Source organism: Tachypleus tridentatus, chromosome 4 (genome assembly GCF_004210375.1).
Source record: "Tachypleus tridentatus isolate NWPU-2018 chromosome 4, ASM421037v1, whole genome shotgun sequence".
NCBI classification, from domain to species: Eukaryota; Metazoa; Arthropoda; class Merostomata; order Xiphosura; family Limulidae; genus Tachypleus; species Tachypleus tridentatus.
This window is the reverse complement of record NC_134828.1, coordinates 62,218,504-62,234,274: the sequence shown is the minus strand read 5'-3', so window position 1 is coordinate 62,234,274 and position 15,771 is coordinate 62,218,504. Positions and strand designations below refer to the sequence as shown.

Here is a 15,771-nt window from a genome sequence, read left to right as displayed (position 1 = left end):
ATAAAAGTGACGGGTTCTCGGTTTCCATAGCTCAGTGTTAAGCCACCGACACGCAATACAGTTACGCCAAGACTGACTGAAGCCCAACGCAACAACGTCATTGGTCGATTGGAAGCAGGCGAATCTCGATCAGATGTTGCCAGAGTTGTGAATGTCCACCCAAGCACCATCACAAGGCTATGGAATCGTTACCAACAACATGGATCAACTCGTGACCGTCCGTCCATGATTTGGCAGACCTCGTGTGACCACGCCCGCACAAGATCGCTACATCCGGTTACGTCACCTACGGGATAGGATCACCACTGCGACGTCTACTGCCTCAACCATACCAGGGCTGCGTAGGATTTCCGATCAGACCGCACGCAACCGTCTACGAGATTCTTTGGCCCCATGTGCAACCCATCATGGTGAACGTCAACGACGTTTTTCAACATGACAACGCCCGTCCTCACACAGCCCGACTCACCACTGTCTTCTTGAGACACCACAACATCAACGTTCTTCCCTGGCCCTTCAGATCATCAGATTTAAACCCCATCAAACATCTTTGGGACGAGTTGGACCGACGTCTACGACAGCGACAACCTCAGCTTGCAGCAGTTTTGCAGGCTGAGTGGACAGTCATTCCACAGGATGTGGTTTGTCATCTCATCGCTTCCATGGGCAGGAGATGCCAAGCAGTTATTGATGCTCACGGGGGGCATACTCGTTATTGACGTTGAGTGACGTTAAACTTCACCTAGTGAGCGTGGACTTCGCCTTTGCAGACTTTGGATGTTCAGCAGTGAATGTGCAAAGTTTCACACGTCATACAGAACTACCCGGAGTAAACTTGTTAACAATTTGTCTCATATTCTGCCTTTTGCGTTTCTTTTTTTGAAGAGTATATTATAGTAGAGATTAATTATCCAATTAAGAGTTTACTTTCTTATAACAGGACAAGAAATACGAAACTCAGCTTCACAGTCCAGTACACAGGGTTGTGTTTAGTTCGAAGAATGATCACCTTTATACACACACACACACACACATTTCCTTTATACAGCAATTAAGGTAGAAATTTGTATTTTTAATTATGATTGCTTATCGCTTATGCAGTTTTCTTTTAGTCGCCTAATGGACATTGAATTTAAATATTGAAGAAGCAGTGTTATATTAAGACACCTTGTAGTGAGATATTATTAAGTTCATAATTAATTATGTTATGTTAAACAAATATTAAGTAGAAAGTCATGTTACATGTAATCTTGTGATCTGGCAACACGATAAAAAGCTGAAAGGTAGACTTACAAGAACGAGAAAAGTGGTAAATTAGATTTATAAAACTGTAACACCTAAACTGTTTTATTTGGTAAAATATATTAATGCAAGTTCTTACTTCACCATTATTTGTGATTTAACAATGGTCTTTGAGAATAGTCTGATGTTATTACTTTATAATCTTAGAATTAGTTGTTGTTTTTCTTCTCGTACTTTTATTTGATTCGTTATTATTGCAATCATTATTTTGATATTAACAGCATTGGTGTTTAATAAATTTGCTAATGCTTTGTATTTTGTTAACAGTTATTTGATATGTTATAAACATAAAAATGTAATACCAGAAGCAGATGTTCATTACGTATCTTTCGTTCTCTAAAGAAAATAAAAAGTAGAGAATGGAATATAATATTCACAATTAAACTGTAGTTCAGCTGCGATTCTTATAAATTGTTTATATATTAACAGTTTGACTGTTAAAAGAACTGCTCTAACAGACATCTTTTGTGTTCTAAGCATTCTTAAAAATGTGTGTATATGTACGTAAACGTAAAAAACATTACTTCAGCATTAAGTAAACAGAAGTGAAAAGGAAGGACTGTGTTGAGACTAGCAACACCAAACATTACATTTTAATTATCAGAACAAGCCTTAAGAAGTACGATAAAAACGCTACATATGTTTAAAATATCATTAAAGCACATGCTTAAAGAAGAATATAAGATGTGCCATAGGTTTTGGTGGTGGCTGAAGTGGGGGCTACACCTCTACCTCTGTTCGTTAATTTCATATTAAAGAAAGAAAAATTATTAAATAAGTAAGAAGTGTATTTATGCTTACTTTAAATAACCTTTTTTTCCTTTCTATGTTTTGAATGTAATAATAAAGATATGTACAAAAAACAATTAATGAACAGTATTTAATTTAAATAATTAACTCACATCACCATTGAACTAAAAAACAAAACAAAAAAGTTGGATTTTAGAAGATATGGCTTTTATAAATTTATCTCTTTAATTTAATTAAAGCTCCCACATTATATACATACATACATACATACACGTGATGGCCTTCATAATAATATTGAACTATAAACAAATATTTTGTTTAATACGCTCACTGTTGACTGGAGAGCGAATCCAATGTTGTAAAAACATTATCACTAGTGAAATAAATACTTATTCTTGAACTCGGCCCTCTATATTAATGTTAAAAGCTCATGGGAACTTTAAAACATGTTTTAAACAATATACTCTCTGTGTGCATGTACACAGACGAAAATGTTTTTCATTTCTAAGTATGTATTGTCAGAAAGTATTTATTGTGATTTTATTTACAACAATAGTTTATAAAATATTTTATATTCTTTCATTTAGATATATATGTTTGTATACAGACTTTAAAGGTTTCACTTCAACGTGGATATATATGTATAACAAACAAAAAATCATATCTCTTTTATTACAATATTTTTCGTTAAACTGATTTCATGGCATCAAAGAATGCTCTTAGGTATAACAATTTTCCTTCGATAACCTAATGTTTTTCAGGATTACTTACTCTACACTACTTCTAAAACTGAACTTAATTCTTACAATGCTGTTTATTTTTGTAAATAGAATAGTGCTGAAGCAAGAGAGTTTTTTTTCCAGAAAACTGTTATAATAAGATACACACAAAAAATCGACTCACCCAGATGAAGACGGATGGTGCAGAGAGTGTAGCCGTGGCTCCCACACATAACGGCCCTCATGCGTTCTCTGATCCACAGGAATTGGCGCACGAACTGTGGCGAAGGCACTCGGGAACTGTAGTGGAAGGCCTGAAGGAAGAGACGCACACTTTTGTGGCATGAAGTACAAAATACACACACTTCCAATAAAACACGATACTTTTTATTGTCAATCCAGTTCATGCTACCTGTCTTTGAAAGTTCTTTATTTCATACGTTAAAAGTGTAGCGGCTCAAATATGGCCGCACCTCTCGCAATGGACAGACAACTGCCTACCTCCGACCCTGCCGTGTGACATGCTTGACAAACAGGCCTAGAGAAAAGCTACAGGAGGTCCACGAGTCACAAGGAATAGACTCATAATGCATGACTTGACATTTACCAGAGTACGAATAGTTCGGTGAGAGTGGGACCTTGGTGTCCCCTATCAACACTACTACTTCTACAAGTAATTCGGGCGATCAGTGGGATATGTGCGAGTTTTCATGGAGAGGGCTAGTTTTTTTCTGAGCGACAAAGACAGATAGCTTTAACTTTCATCTTCAGTTTCTTACCAAACAAAAAACAAACAACGGTGGTCTTGGTTTCTAAAGACAATATCACCAAGTATACTTTAATATGTTTGATACCAGAGCTATCTTCGTCAAAAGGCCATTTATGCACTGTAATCTAACCGATCTTATACGTATGTAACTATATAACATAAAATTTGACCTCAACTGGGCATTTCCTTCCGAGACAGATTCATCTATCAACTATATTTTATTGTACCCAGAGGAATGGATCATTTTCGATAACAACAGATTGTAACAATTTGATACAAATTTTTACACCTTAAGAGCATAATGACAACAAGATTTGGATATTAGTTTTCGCTGTGAAAATAAGGAATTGGTATTAAAATACACAGTGACAACAAGGATTAGTATATTAAAATACACAATGACAACAAAGAATTGGATATTAAAATACAACGTTTGGTTGTTTTTCAAGCCATTTTGACCTAACAGCTACATACTTTTTAATTAAATACACACGTACATTCTTACATAATGAACCATTGTTAAAAATAAAGGAAAATATTAATGTTTTTTACACTCAATCGTTGAGTACCTTATATTTGAACAACTTAAAAAACCTGTGTTAACAACTCTTTCGTAAAGCTACATTCCTAGCGAGACCAGACAGGCGGTTTTACACAAGTGTCGTTTGACAGCTACAATAAAACGTGTGGAACAAAAGTAAGATAACCATAAAATAGAATGCACAGCCATTTTCGTCGCGGATCTAGTCTCGCCATGTTTTGTCGGCATAATCTGAGCGTGTTGTCGCCGTCCCTTCTCCTAGCCAAACGTTGGCTATACCTAATCCCATTTCATATTTTTACTGCTACAAGTATAATTGTAAACTCTGTCCAACGGTTCTATTGCTAATTAAAATTCAACGTGCATAGAAGGAACATCGTGAGTCGTTAAGATTCAATAATCAACATCGTCGGTACAAAATAAGATATGATAAAAAGTCTTAATTTGGATATAAAAATTGCACAAGGAAAGATGTAGTTAAGAAATGTCTGTTTTCTTTTGAGCCAGTACCGAAACTAGGAATGTTTGCAAAGGGTGCACTGCACCAGGACCTCAAGAAAAACGATCTATCGACAGATTCGGAAGGTAAATATGCAGACAATTTATTTATTTTTATATGGTCATACGTTAAAAATACTGAGTTATCTATAATGGTATGGTCTGCGGAAAGGTTTGTCAGATCTGTATGTGTATATAAATGTTTATGATTGAACTGTTTTCCTTTCCTTAGTATGGTGGTAATTAACAGTTTGTTGTTTATAGAAGGGATTTTAATTTCTTCCATCTTCCTGAGAAAACAGGAACTATTTCCGTACTTAATAAAAGACAGTAAACGTTCAAATATGAACAAAGAACAATTTTTAATCACTCACACTTCTGTTAGTTGAAGAAGCCGTTGGTAGAAAAATTGATACTGAAATTTACAAATACTGCTCTAAGAAAGGATCTTTATTTGAAAAAACAAACAAAAACCTTTCAGCCTTCGTATTTTTAATATATTATAAAATGTTGCTCTTGAATCAATCATGCACTATTTTTTTAATATGTTGTCCTTTTTATATTTAGTATAAAACTGAACTAAAGTTTAAGAAGTCCGTCAGGCGTCTCTGCACCTGGATCACAGAAAAACTGTTGTTGAGGCTGGCAGTAACGATTGACAGTAAAACTAAACTTGTTCACTATAAAAATGTACACCTATAAAGTAGATACATTTTATACAAACAACACTTAGAACTGGTAAAGATAAGACATACAAAAATGACAACGTTGAGATGGCCACAGATATTTGAAAAAAATATATAAGTGATATAAACGAGTTCACGGAATAATCTACAATTTCTATTTTTATTTAAAAGGCTACGAATATTTTACTAAAACCTCGACAGTAGTAATGAATACAGTGTTCAATATTTCATAGGCTAGTCTTAAAATTAATTTGAGTGTCTTCGTCTTTTCACACTAAAGGATTTCTCCAAGTTCTTCACTTTTTACTGTTCAAAATATCCTATGTTTTATTAATGCGCATTAATTGGACAATCATTTGTACAATTTATATTGCATTAACTTGAAACTACCGCGTTGAAATCAAAGTCAGTAGCCTGCATTGAAAAGTTTGACTGAACAAAATATCAGGTAGGGTTATTCTGAACTGAAATGTTAGGAAGTATAAATATGTTAAGCCACATTTGCTAAATATACGTTTAAGAGCTCATCGATTTATTATTTGCATTCCAGATCACGTGAAGTTGCACCATATGCCTAATTTTCATTACATACGTATAAAAAAAAGACGATTTGACATTATAGCAATGGGTCCCCAATTTAGACAATATACTATAAATTCCAATTCTTTTGTGTAGTAGAGATCCTGAAATATTGTATACGATTGGCTATCGCCGCCATTGAAAATACTGCAGTTCTGACAAATTTTGCGTTCACGTATATTCTGTTTGTAGAAAATAATTAAATTGGCAACCGCGCCATTGCGAAGCACTCGATTCCTGGAGTTGGAAGAAGTAATTGTCAAGCAAGTCACAAATCAACAATCTGGTTTATGTTCCCCTGTTACTAAATTATTTCGCTCACTTTAACGCGTCGAGTCCACTCAGCCATGAAGAAACCGTTGTTGAAAGTCAGGATAGCCTTACCGGTGGCCATTTCTACCTCACAACTGCTTCTCTTTATTCGGAAAAGCTGAACAACTTAAGAAATTCAATCTGATATAGCTCTCAGCGACAGATTTATCGGCAGCTGTAGCGTAGCGACAAGGGACTGCACGAAAAAAAAAAGTCCACGAGTGGGTGTTTCCACTGTAACACGACAGATTAACTGAGTTAAACCAACTTGGAACAGTAGAAAACGATGATTTATCCGATTTTACGTTAGCCCAGGAGGTAAATAGGACTAAATTTCAGACAAGTCTCGACATACTTAGTGTCAGGAGCTTTAGTAGTATCAATGAAACTTATCTAATCTATTCTGCAGATAAGTTATAAACGTGTTTTAAGGATTACGCCTACTAAATAACTGCCTCTAACGCATAAAAATGAAAAATACAACTAGTAATATAGCTCAGTGTTAAATATCTACACGAGGGATATCTGCGCTATCCGTTCCTAATGTTGCAGTGAAAGACCAGGAGGAAGGCAGATGGCCATCACCACCCACCGCCAACTCTAGGGCTGAGTGACTTTTACCAGAGAATACTGAGACTGACAGTCATATTATAATGCCTCTCATGAAAGAACGACTATGTTTGTTTGGTGTGAAGGAAATTCAGGTTGCGAGCCAAACGCCCTAACCACCCGCCCTGCCAGTTCCAATACTGAAAGCCGTAATTACAGCTGTATTACTGAATAAAAGTCTCAGTAACAACTCTCCTAAAAAAAAATCCAATAAGAACTGTGTGTAAACGATTATTGGTGAAGTTTACAATTCTTATAAGTTAAACAGCAGCAATGGATATTTCGAAGAAAAATTGCTTTATTCCAACCCTCTCCAACATTGAGAAACCAACATTAAATACTGATTAGTTTCCATTGTGCTCACACAAGTATAACAGAATGTTAGCATATATATAGTGTGTTTCTTATAGCAAACCCACATCGGGCTATCTACTATGTCTACAGAGGGGAATCGAACCCCTGATTTCAGCGTTGAAATCTGAAGACTTAATGCTGTCCGAGTGGAGACAGCATATATTATAAAAAATGCAATTCACGTTAATATGAATTAATATTTATGTTATTAGAAAACAAAAGAGTTAACTAATAACAAACCTCATTATGTTAATATAGTAAAACCACTGACGTCATAACTTTCACATCAGGAGACCTGAAGGACGTGGGTTCGAGTCCCCGTCACACCAAACATGCTCGCCCTTTCAGCCGTGTGGGCGTTATATGACGGTCAATCTCACTATTCGTTGGTAAAAGAGAAGCCCAAGAGTTGGCGGTGGGTGGTGATGACTAGTTGCCTTCCCTCTAGTCTTACGCTACTAAATTGGGGATGGCTAGCGCAGATAGCTCTCGTGTAGCTTTTCGCGAAATTCAAAAACAAATAAACATCGTTGCATCTGCCCTCTAGAGAGGAACACACAAACTCGAGAGAATTATACAGCTGTAAGATAACTATATCGACACCAGCATTGCTTCTGGATATTTAGTTGAATGGATATTTTCTTGATTGTGTGAACTCTTACACACTGAGATAAACACTAAGGGCCTAAAAACTTTCATAAGTTCTGTACACTTTCGACTTTATCTTCCAACTGTCATGTACCATCTAAGTTTGTTGTCGTCGCGTAAAAATAATAATAACGGCCTCATTTTGCAATTGCTAAAGCAACCGACAAATGATTGAAGTCAAACTAACGAATGTTATTGTATTTTTAATATTTTTTACTACATAACGAAGCTGTGGAAGCAATAGAAAGTAATGCACTCTAAGAATATATGGATATGGTAAAGAGAGAATGGTAGAGAAAATGAAACTGCTTACTTAGCAATTCAAAACCAAACCATAAATTGATGTAATTTACATAACGACTGAAAATGCATATAATCTGAAAGTTGCATATTTGCATAAATTATAAGACCCTTATGAGAATGCACTTTGTTCAGCATTGAAAAAACAAAACGATGAGTGTTGAAATCTGACCTACAAAGACTACATTTTACATATTATCAGGTACGACTGTGTTAAGCTTTCCAGAGTTAAGTGTAGCCAAGAATTAACCATACTTATTTAAAATATTATTAGGTGACTACCATAATAACTATGCTGCTATTAACAGATAGAACAGGTGGTTAGCAGATGGACAAATCTAATTTTCATGACCAAGAGGCATTTTAATAATAAATGTAATATACGTGATATTTTATTTCACGTTTAATATAATCCAAAGCCCATATGAAGATTTAGAAATAGCAGTGCCTGTATTACAAGATGTCACTTGAAAGACTTACATAAATGGCAGTGCCCATAATAATTTCACGACTACGTTACAAGGGCTGTGGCACCCATCCTGCCATTTATGAAAGTAGCATAAGAATAAGAAAGTAATACCTTTCACACAAATAATTTTCGTGGTTTGGTTCATATGTTATCACTGCTTGTTGAAACAGGTGACCCCATTTAGTTTGTTGTAATAATAAGGGATTCATTATTATTGTTTTGTTTTTCAGTTAAACACGATTACCTTGTTAAAAGAGATTAAAGGTATATGAATGCATTTCAATAACCATGACTTTTTCCTCGTAAGTAAAATATTTTTATTCAGGTATTTTAGGTTGTTTATTTTTTAAATCCTAGCAGGTGTTCTGCATTTGGTTGATTAACATATTCGTAAACATGATATAAAAGGTCAAACTTGCACCGATTAACTTTCTTAGACAAAATTTACATGCCACATTGATATCTTTGTAAAAGCTTATACTTGGTGTAACAGATTTACAGCTATACGTTTATTTTGGTACCTATGTTTGTTTCGGTTTGATGCGAGTGTCGTGTGTTAGTGGATGTATACTGTTCAAGTCCTGCCTGTTTTCTAAATTTGTAGAAGATTTTTGAGAGTAAAAATCCACAATATTTGTTACGAAAACGATAACGTGTTCGCATATTGTTCATTGTTGTAGAAACTTGCGTGATTCGTATAAACGCAGCTATCTAAGAAACAATAATTTATTATTATTATTATTAGTCAGCTACAGTCAATGTGTTATAGGCCTCGAAAGGTATAATTGTGATTAACGCTTATTAATAGGAAAACTTCAGAACTGGACCAGAAACGTTTATAAATTTCGAACATTACAACCCATTAAACTTCAGTGAATTACTACAGACGTTAGTATTTCTACGAAGACATTAGATATTGTCGCCAGTGAAAACTAGCAGGTGCTTCAAGTTTAGCCAGCCGTCAAAAGTATACAGGTGTATCAACAAATAATTAATTTATTCCGCGCGAACGTCAATAAAATATTCAGTTCCATACCGGATATAAAACTCAGTATTGTCTGTAAGTTTGTAATACTTTTGTATACAAACCATCATTTCAAATAAGTTAATAATAGCCATTATTATGAATTATGTTGTTTTTTGTTTGTATGTTAAAATACATTTGAGAGAAAATTGTGTGTATCAAACTTGTTTGCAAATACAATTTTGATACATATTAACAGTTAATTAAATGCTAAATTAAAATTTCCAGTTATTTGAAATAATAACACGTAACGTACGTAACACAATAAATTGGAGACTCGTCAAAATGCATTATAATACGTAACACTAGTTGTTCCTGTTTCTACATTGACTTTCTAGAAGTGAGGTTTATAATCAAGTTGAGAGATAGTACAGAAGTTTGTACACATTTGTATAAGATATCTAAATGTGGAGGCAAACAGTCTGAAAACTACAGATTAGCTGAATTTGTCTCAATGAGAATTCTACGTATTTTCTGACTAGAAGAATAGTTGGATGCATGTGATGAATGTACACCAGTAAGAACTGCGCAACTACCAGGTAGAGGTACCAGCATCATTCTCTGATTCTGTGAATAACTGAGGCAATCAGTAGTCTTTCTATTTAACAATGAACACTGAAACAATGTCTGATGATAGAATTGGTTGTAAAACAAGATGAAAACATCAGTCACTACTATCCTGTCTTCTTCTTACCATTTTGTCTGAGGGCACTACATCTCGAGGTGCACAAGTATTCTCTCTTGGACAATGTTCCAGATACACAGTGGTAGGCGCACTGAAATCAAGTACTTGTATGCATCAGCATGTTAGTGATGTTAAGAAGGTTGCCCTGTAGCAGTGATGGTAAAATATTATCTGAATTATTTCCTAAAATGTGCAAACTAATCTTCCTTAGAGCAGACGGCCTTGGTATCGGAGATTATGAGATTAGACAGTTTGTTGTTCGATAGTGTATTTATATAAGAAGCAACATGAGACTATGGCAGAGTTATCTCAGATGTATCACAGATTTAACCATATGGACAACAAAGCAACCTAAATGAATACGACTTTTTCTTTAAATTGTCTTAATTTATTGAATGGGTGATTATTCCAAAACACGTCACTTCTTGATCATACCGAGAATCTTACAAGTTCAAAGGATATTGAGTTGGTTCATCAGTTATCGTGAGTCTTACGGGCATCATATCTTTTAACGAGCGTTTCTATAGGAGCGTGATTTGAGAACTGTGTGAATTCAATGTCATATCATTTAACTTATGTTTAACGCTAGCCCTTTCAAAATGTTAAGAGGATTACATCGAAGAGGATTAGAATGAGAAAAGTGTCTCATTTATACTGATGGCATATGGATTCATAGCCATATGTTTCAAGTTGTGGCTCAGAATATCAGAACATTATTCTAGTGTACCAAGGTTGTAAAATTACAATCATGAAAAGTTTGTCTGTGTATTTAAGCGGAAGTTTTCAGCAAACTACTAGGCAGAGATAGATCCACCGATATTGTAAAGGTTGTAGTGGTGAAAGACAAGCACACAACTCGAGACCAAACAAGAAATTTGGAGCTCCTTAGGTTTTGTGCTGAACTGCTGACAGTTACTAGTTAATTTATCCAAGTTTGCCACACAATTATTTGTACTCACTGAGGTTGGTGTTTTGAGTAAGTGCAAAAAAGTGAAACTGCATTCCAGTCTTTAAATCAAATTTTAGCTAAGCCACTGGTACTGGCTTATAAAAATGTTAAGAAATAGCGTAGACACTGCACAACATGCACTGCCCACTGTTTGTTTTATATACCAGTTACGCAAGATTCTCGAACTCTTGATAATATTTTACAAATTTAAAGAACAGGCGTGACTTGTGCAATACACATCCGACAATATACGTCATATGCATCAAACTGGAACAAACGTAGATATTGAAATAAACGTATAACAGTAAACCCGTTACACTAATTTCTAATACCCTATAGTTATTTATTGATTTTCTATCCTTGGTCATTTCCATCATATTGGAAAATAAGTACAACAACAATTTACCGAAAATAAATTGTATAGGCAGTAAATACGAGATATCTTGTTATTGCCACTATTATTAATCAGATCCGAGATTACTTTTGAAATCAGAATGAAGGTTTGGAGTCAGATTCAAAAGGAATGGTGGTGGAGGAACTCGCGATGTTGACTTTAATGGAAATTCAACTGATAACAGCTGTAAATTTGAAAAATGAAAGTTTATATGAATCAAATTGTTATACAGAGTAGATTTCCAGTTACACACTTACTGCCAAATACGTTTTGGAGCAACAAGAACAATTACAAGTTATACGGCATAACGAATGATTTACTCAAATGCCATTTACAACAGACGAAAATATCGTTTGGCTCAACATGTATATTGTTTTTGTACGTTTTTTTCAGTTCTTACATCAGTGGTGACCTTCTAGATTATCATGCAACTGAAACAAACAGGTATGTTGAACAGTTTAGACAAACGAACTGATGGGCCAATCTGGAGTAAGACAATAAATGCTTACTATAAACATGACAACATGTTCTTGGTCTCACATTGTTGATGAGAATAATCTGTCGAAATATGCTAGTCTTTAGAACCGCTTCATTGTTGAAAGCAGTCGTATCCAGGGGTAGATACACCCTATTCGTGAGGGTTCTGCGTTTCAGACGTTGTTGTGATACGTTGTATCTGGTAGAGTCGCTGGTTGGTCATCTCTTCGGGAAGTTTTATGAAACACACATACCGTTCCAGATAATTCTTATTGATGAATCACTTGTGAAAGGGAAGAGTTGACTTTTTTCCAACAATACGTCCCCTTGACGTGTACAATCAGTTTTATTTATCAGAGATTGACCTCATTACTCCTCTTCTAGAGAGGTTACAACTAATTCTTAAATTTGCCTCTGTTCATTAATCCTGTACATGAATCTTGTACTCTATTATGTGGAGCAATTCGTCGAAACAGGAAAGGCTTTCCAGAAAAGATAAAAATGGTATATCTATATATTTGAAAAACCGCATCCTTCTGTTAATCTCGAAACTTCTTTGTAAAGATGTCTATTTCCTAACTACAATCATGGTGAAAGCAAGAGAAGAATACGAGGTCAGAGTACTGATAAACCCGTGGCCATTTGTGATTATAGTCGTTACGTGGGTGGTGTTGACCTTACTACATCAGGTTGCATAATAAAAATTATGAAGTCTTACAAGAAGTTAGTAGTTTGAACAGTTTCTCTATATATCTGAAACTTGAGGCATAAATAATTTTCAAATTACTAAATCTTGTCATTCCGGAATTGTTACTTGAAGAACAAGAAGTGGGTAAAGCCAGTGTATATGCAAGGAATTCACAGAAGTTCATAGATTTTTGGCACCACTAAACTAAATGAACAGATGAAATATGTCTATTCCAATAAGAAAAACCAAAGAGGAGGTAAATATTTATGTCCGAAGTATTCATATAAATGAGAAATTATTATCATTGGCAAACTTTACTGCCCTAAACTCAGATACTGCTAACAAAGTCTGAATTTGTAACTTGTATAACAGTAATTTTAATAAAAATAATATTTAACCAGTAGGTAGTTAGAAAAGCTATATTTCTTTGTCAGATATTATATCAAGACGAGTATTATGAAAATTGAGCTCAGGAAGTTAGTGACAAATGCATCAGAAATATATATCGGTAACGGTCTTACGCTTTGAGATTGATTTGTTTAATTTTAATTTGACACTTTCAGCCATTTATTCACAGCGAGTTTGTTTGTTTTTTATTAACTTGAGTTCAGTTTTACAACTTATTGCTCATTTTGCGACTTCAAGTTTACTCGGTATTTTGTTTCAGTGTTACACCATGTTATTTAGTGCTTACAACATGAAGTAAGCTTTTGGAAAATGTTTTATTATTGTCTTCATTAGTCGGCTAAGGTTTTTAACTACACGATGAACACACGACAATATTCATTTAAGGATTCTTTTTATATCAACGTCACAATTAAGCTTGTTTTGTTTTTTAATTTCGCGCAAAGCTACTCGAGGGCTATCTGCGCTAGCCGTCCCTAATTTAGCAGTGTAAAACTAGAGAGAAGGCAGCTAATCATTACCACCCACCGCCAACTCTTGGGCTACTCTTTTTTTTTTTTTATCAACGAATAGTGGGATTGACCGTCATATTATAATACCCATGGTTGAAAGGGCGAGCATGTTTGGTGCAACGGGTATTTGAACCCGCGACCCTCAGATAACGACACGAACGCCTTAACCCACCTGGCCATATATATACTGCGTTCCACGTAATTAACCAGTCATTGAAATTAGAAATACTATGAAACGATTTAAATTATTTGAACACACAGTCAAATGATTTATAGATTAGTAACACATCTGTCCTGTATTTGGATTATGTCTAAAGTAGGTGTGATTTGCCAAACGATCATAGAAAGGTACGTTCAGTTAATGCATCAGTTTCCCCCCCCTCTTTCTCTACCATACGCCTGTCGTCACGTGCTCAACGTCTAAGTCTCACTGGAATAAATCTGACAGTGTTGAGCACGAGGAATTCCTTTTAGTCAATCCCCTTTCCGGCCCCCGTCCTAGTGAAAAACGGAACTCTGCTAAAGGTCGCCTTAGTTGTTACTTTGTACTGATGATATCATCATAGTGACCATACGCAAGATGCGTTCATCGTAGCTTAACAAAAGGTCAGAGGTATTCCTGCTTATCGCACTGAAAACCACACATGTATTAGCACCTACGTGAAATTATTACACTTGTAATTCTTTTTTTATGTAGGATTTTATTAATATTTCACAGTTTTAAAAAAAATTGGTAATAATTAGTTTTGGGACCATGTGTAAAAAATGTACGTGAAAATAAAACAAACACAAACAGAGGCAAAGGAAAGTATGTAAAAACAAAAAAGGTACACTCGTTATAACTACTCCTAAGTAAAAAAATAGTTACATTGACCAAATAATAATTTCTATAAAATATTACCACTTAAACTGATTTAAGGAATTAAATCTGACCCCTCTATTAAAATATTTGTGTTGTTTTGAGATTGCAATAGATGGCAGTAGCGTACAATACATTAGACACTGTGCAAAATAAAATTGTTACTTTAAGCAACATTATAAAAAAAATACATTCACAAACAAAGATCGTGGGAAACATGAGTGAATTGTGCTAAAGGCAGGATAATACGAAGGTGTTCTTATTGTTCTATCAGGGTTGTGATCTTTCATCCATCTACCGCTTTAATGGCCAACAATGAAACAATATTCTTTCGTTGAACTATTTTATTGGCTTTTCACACACGGTTATGATACATAACTAAACATGAAAGTTTAAGATAAAATAAATTCTGGTTTGCTTCAGGTCTTTCTAGCGGTGTTACTACGTCTGCAGGTTATGTTAGAAATACCAGAGCTGTGGTTATCACTGGAAACAACACTGGGTACAAATTGTATAATTCAAGGATCCTTATGGTATATTAGAAGAGAAGAGTCAGAGTAACATTGCAGGCAAGTTATCCTATTTCTTAGCTACAAGATTTAATGAGAGTATGTTGATTGGGTGTATATTTAGTAAGAAAAGTATTTGTTTTCTTCACTATACCACCTAAGTTTGTAGGTTAACTGGAATAGCGTTAAAAAAAACACTAGTTTTTTTTTACTATTTTATGATACCACTGAATAATTCAAATATAAATCACCATAACGTTCAATGAAGTCTCATTATTATTATTATTATTATTCAGTGTCAGAATGTTGGCTCTTTCTGGTACAACCAACATGCAGCTGTTTGGTTAATGATTTCTGCAGAATTTTATCTTGAACCAGTTAAACTTTTGGTTCAGTTTGTTGTCTATTGTAGAAACTTCTGTGATACAAGTTTGTGAGGTTTAATCAATAACAGTAATATTTTGGATGGCAGGCTTTCAGTCAGTTGATTTAAAATTTTTGTGACACAATTATAACATTCAATTAATAGGGGAGACATTCTGGAGACAGTATTTTCTCATTTCTGGGACTTATATATCTCGAAAAACGGACTGTATCTAGTCCGTTTTTAATATTGGAAACTCATGCAGAATGGTTTTTGTCCACTACAGAATGTACAGTTGGTTTAATCTATTATGCGACCTTATGACTATGTTTACATTAAAATAAGTAAATCCTATGCATTATAAAAAAT

General features: G+C 34.7%; 1 pseudogene across 1 annotated transcript in view; it reads right to left on the bottom strand.

The window, feature by feature from the left end:
- LOC143249262 (uncharacterized) overlaps positions 1-15,771 on the bottom strand; it is a 62,913-nt pseudogene that overhangs the window by 25,428 nt on the left and 21,714 nt on the right. The window contains exon 4 of the transcript XR_013027699.1: positions 2,956-3,085. The product of XR_013027699.1 is annotated as an uncharacterized LOC143249262 (transcript). The remainder of the gene's footprint in view (positions 1-2,955; positions 3,086-15,771) is intronic.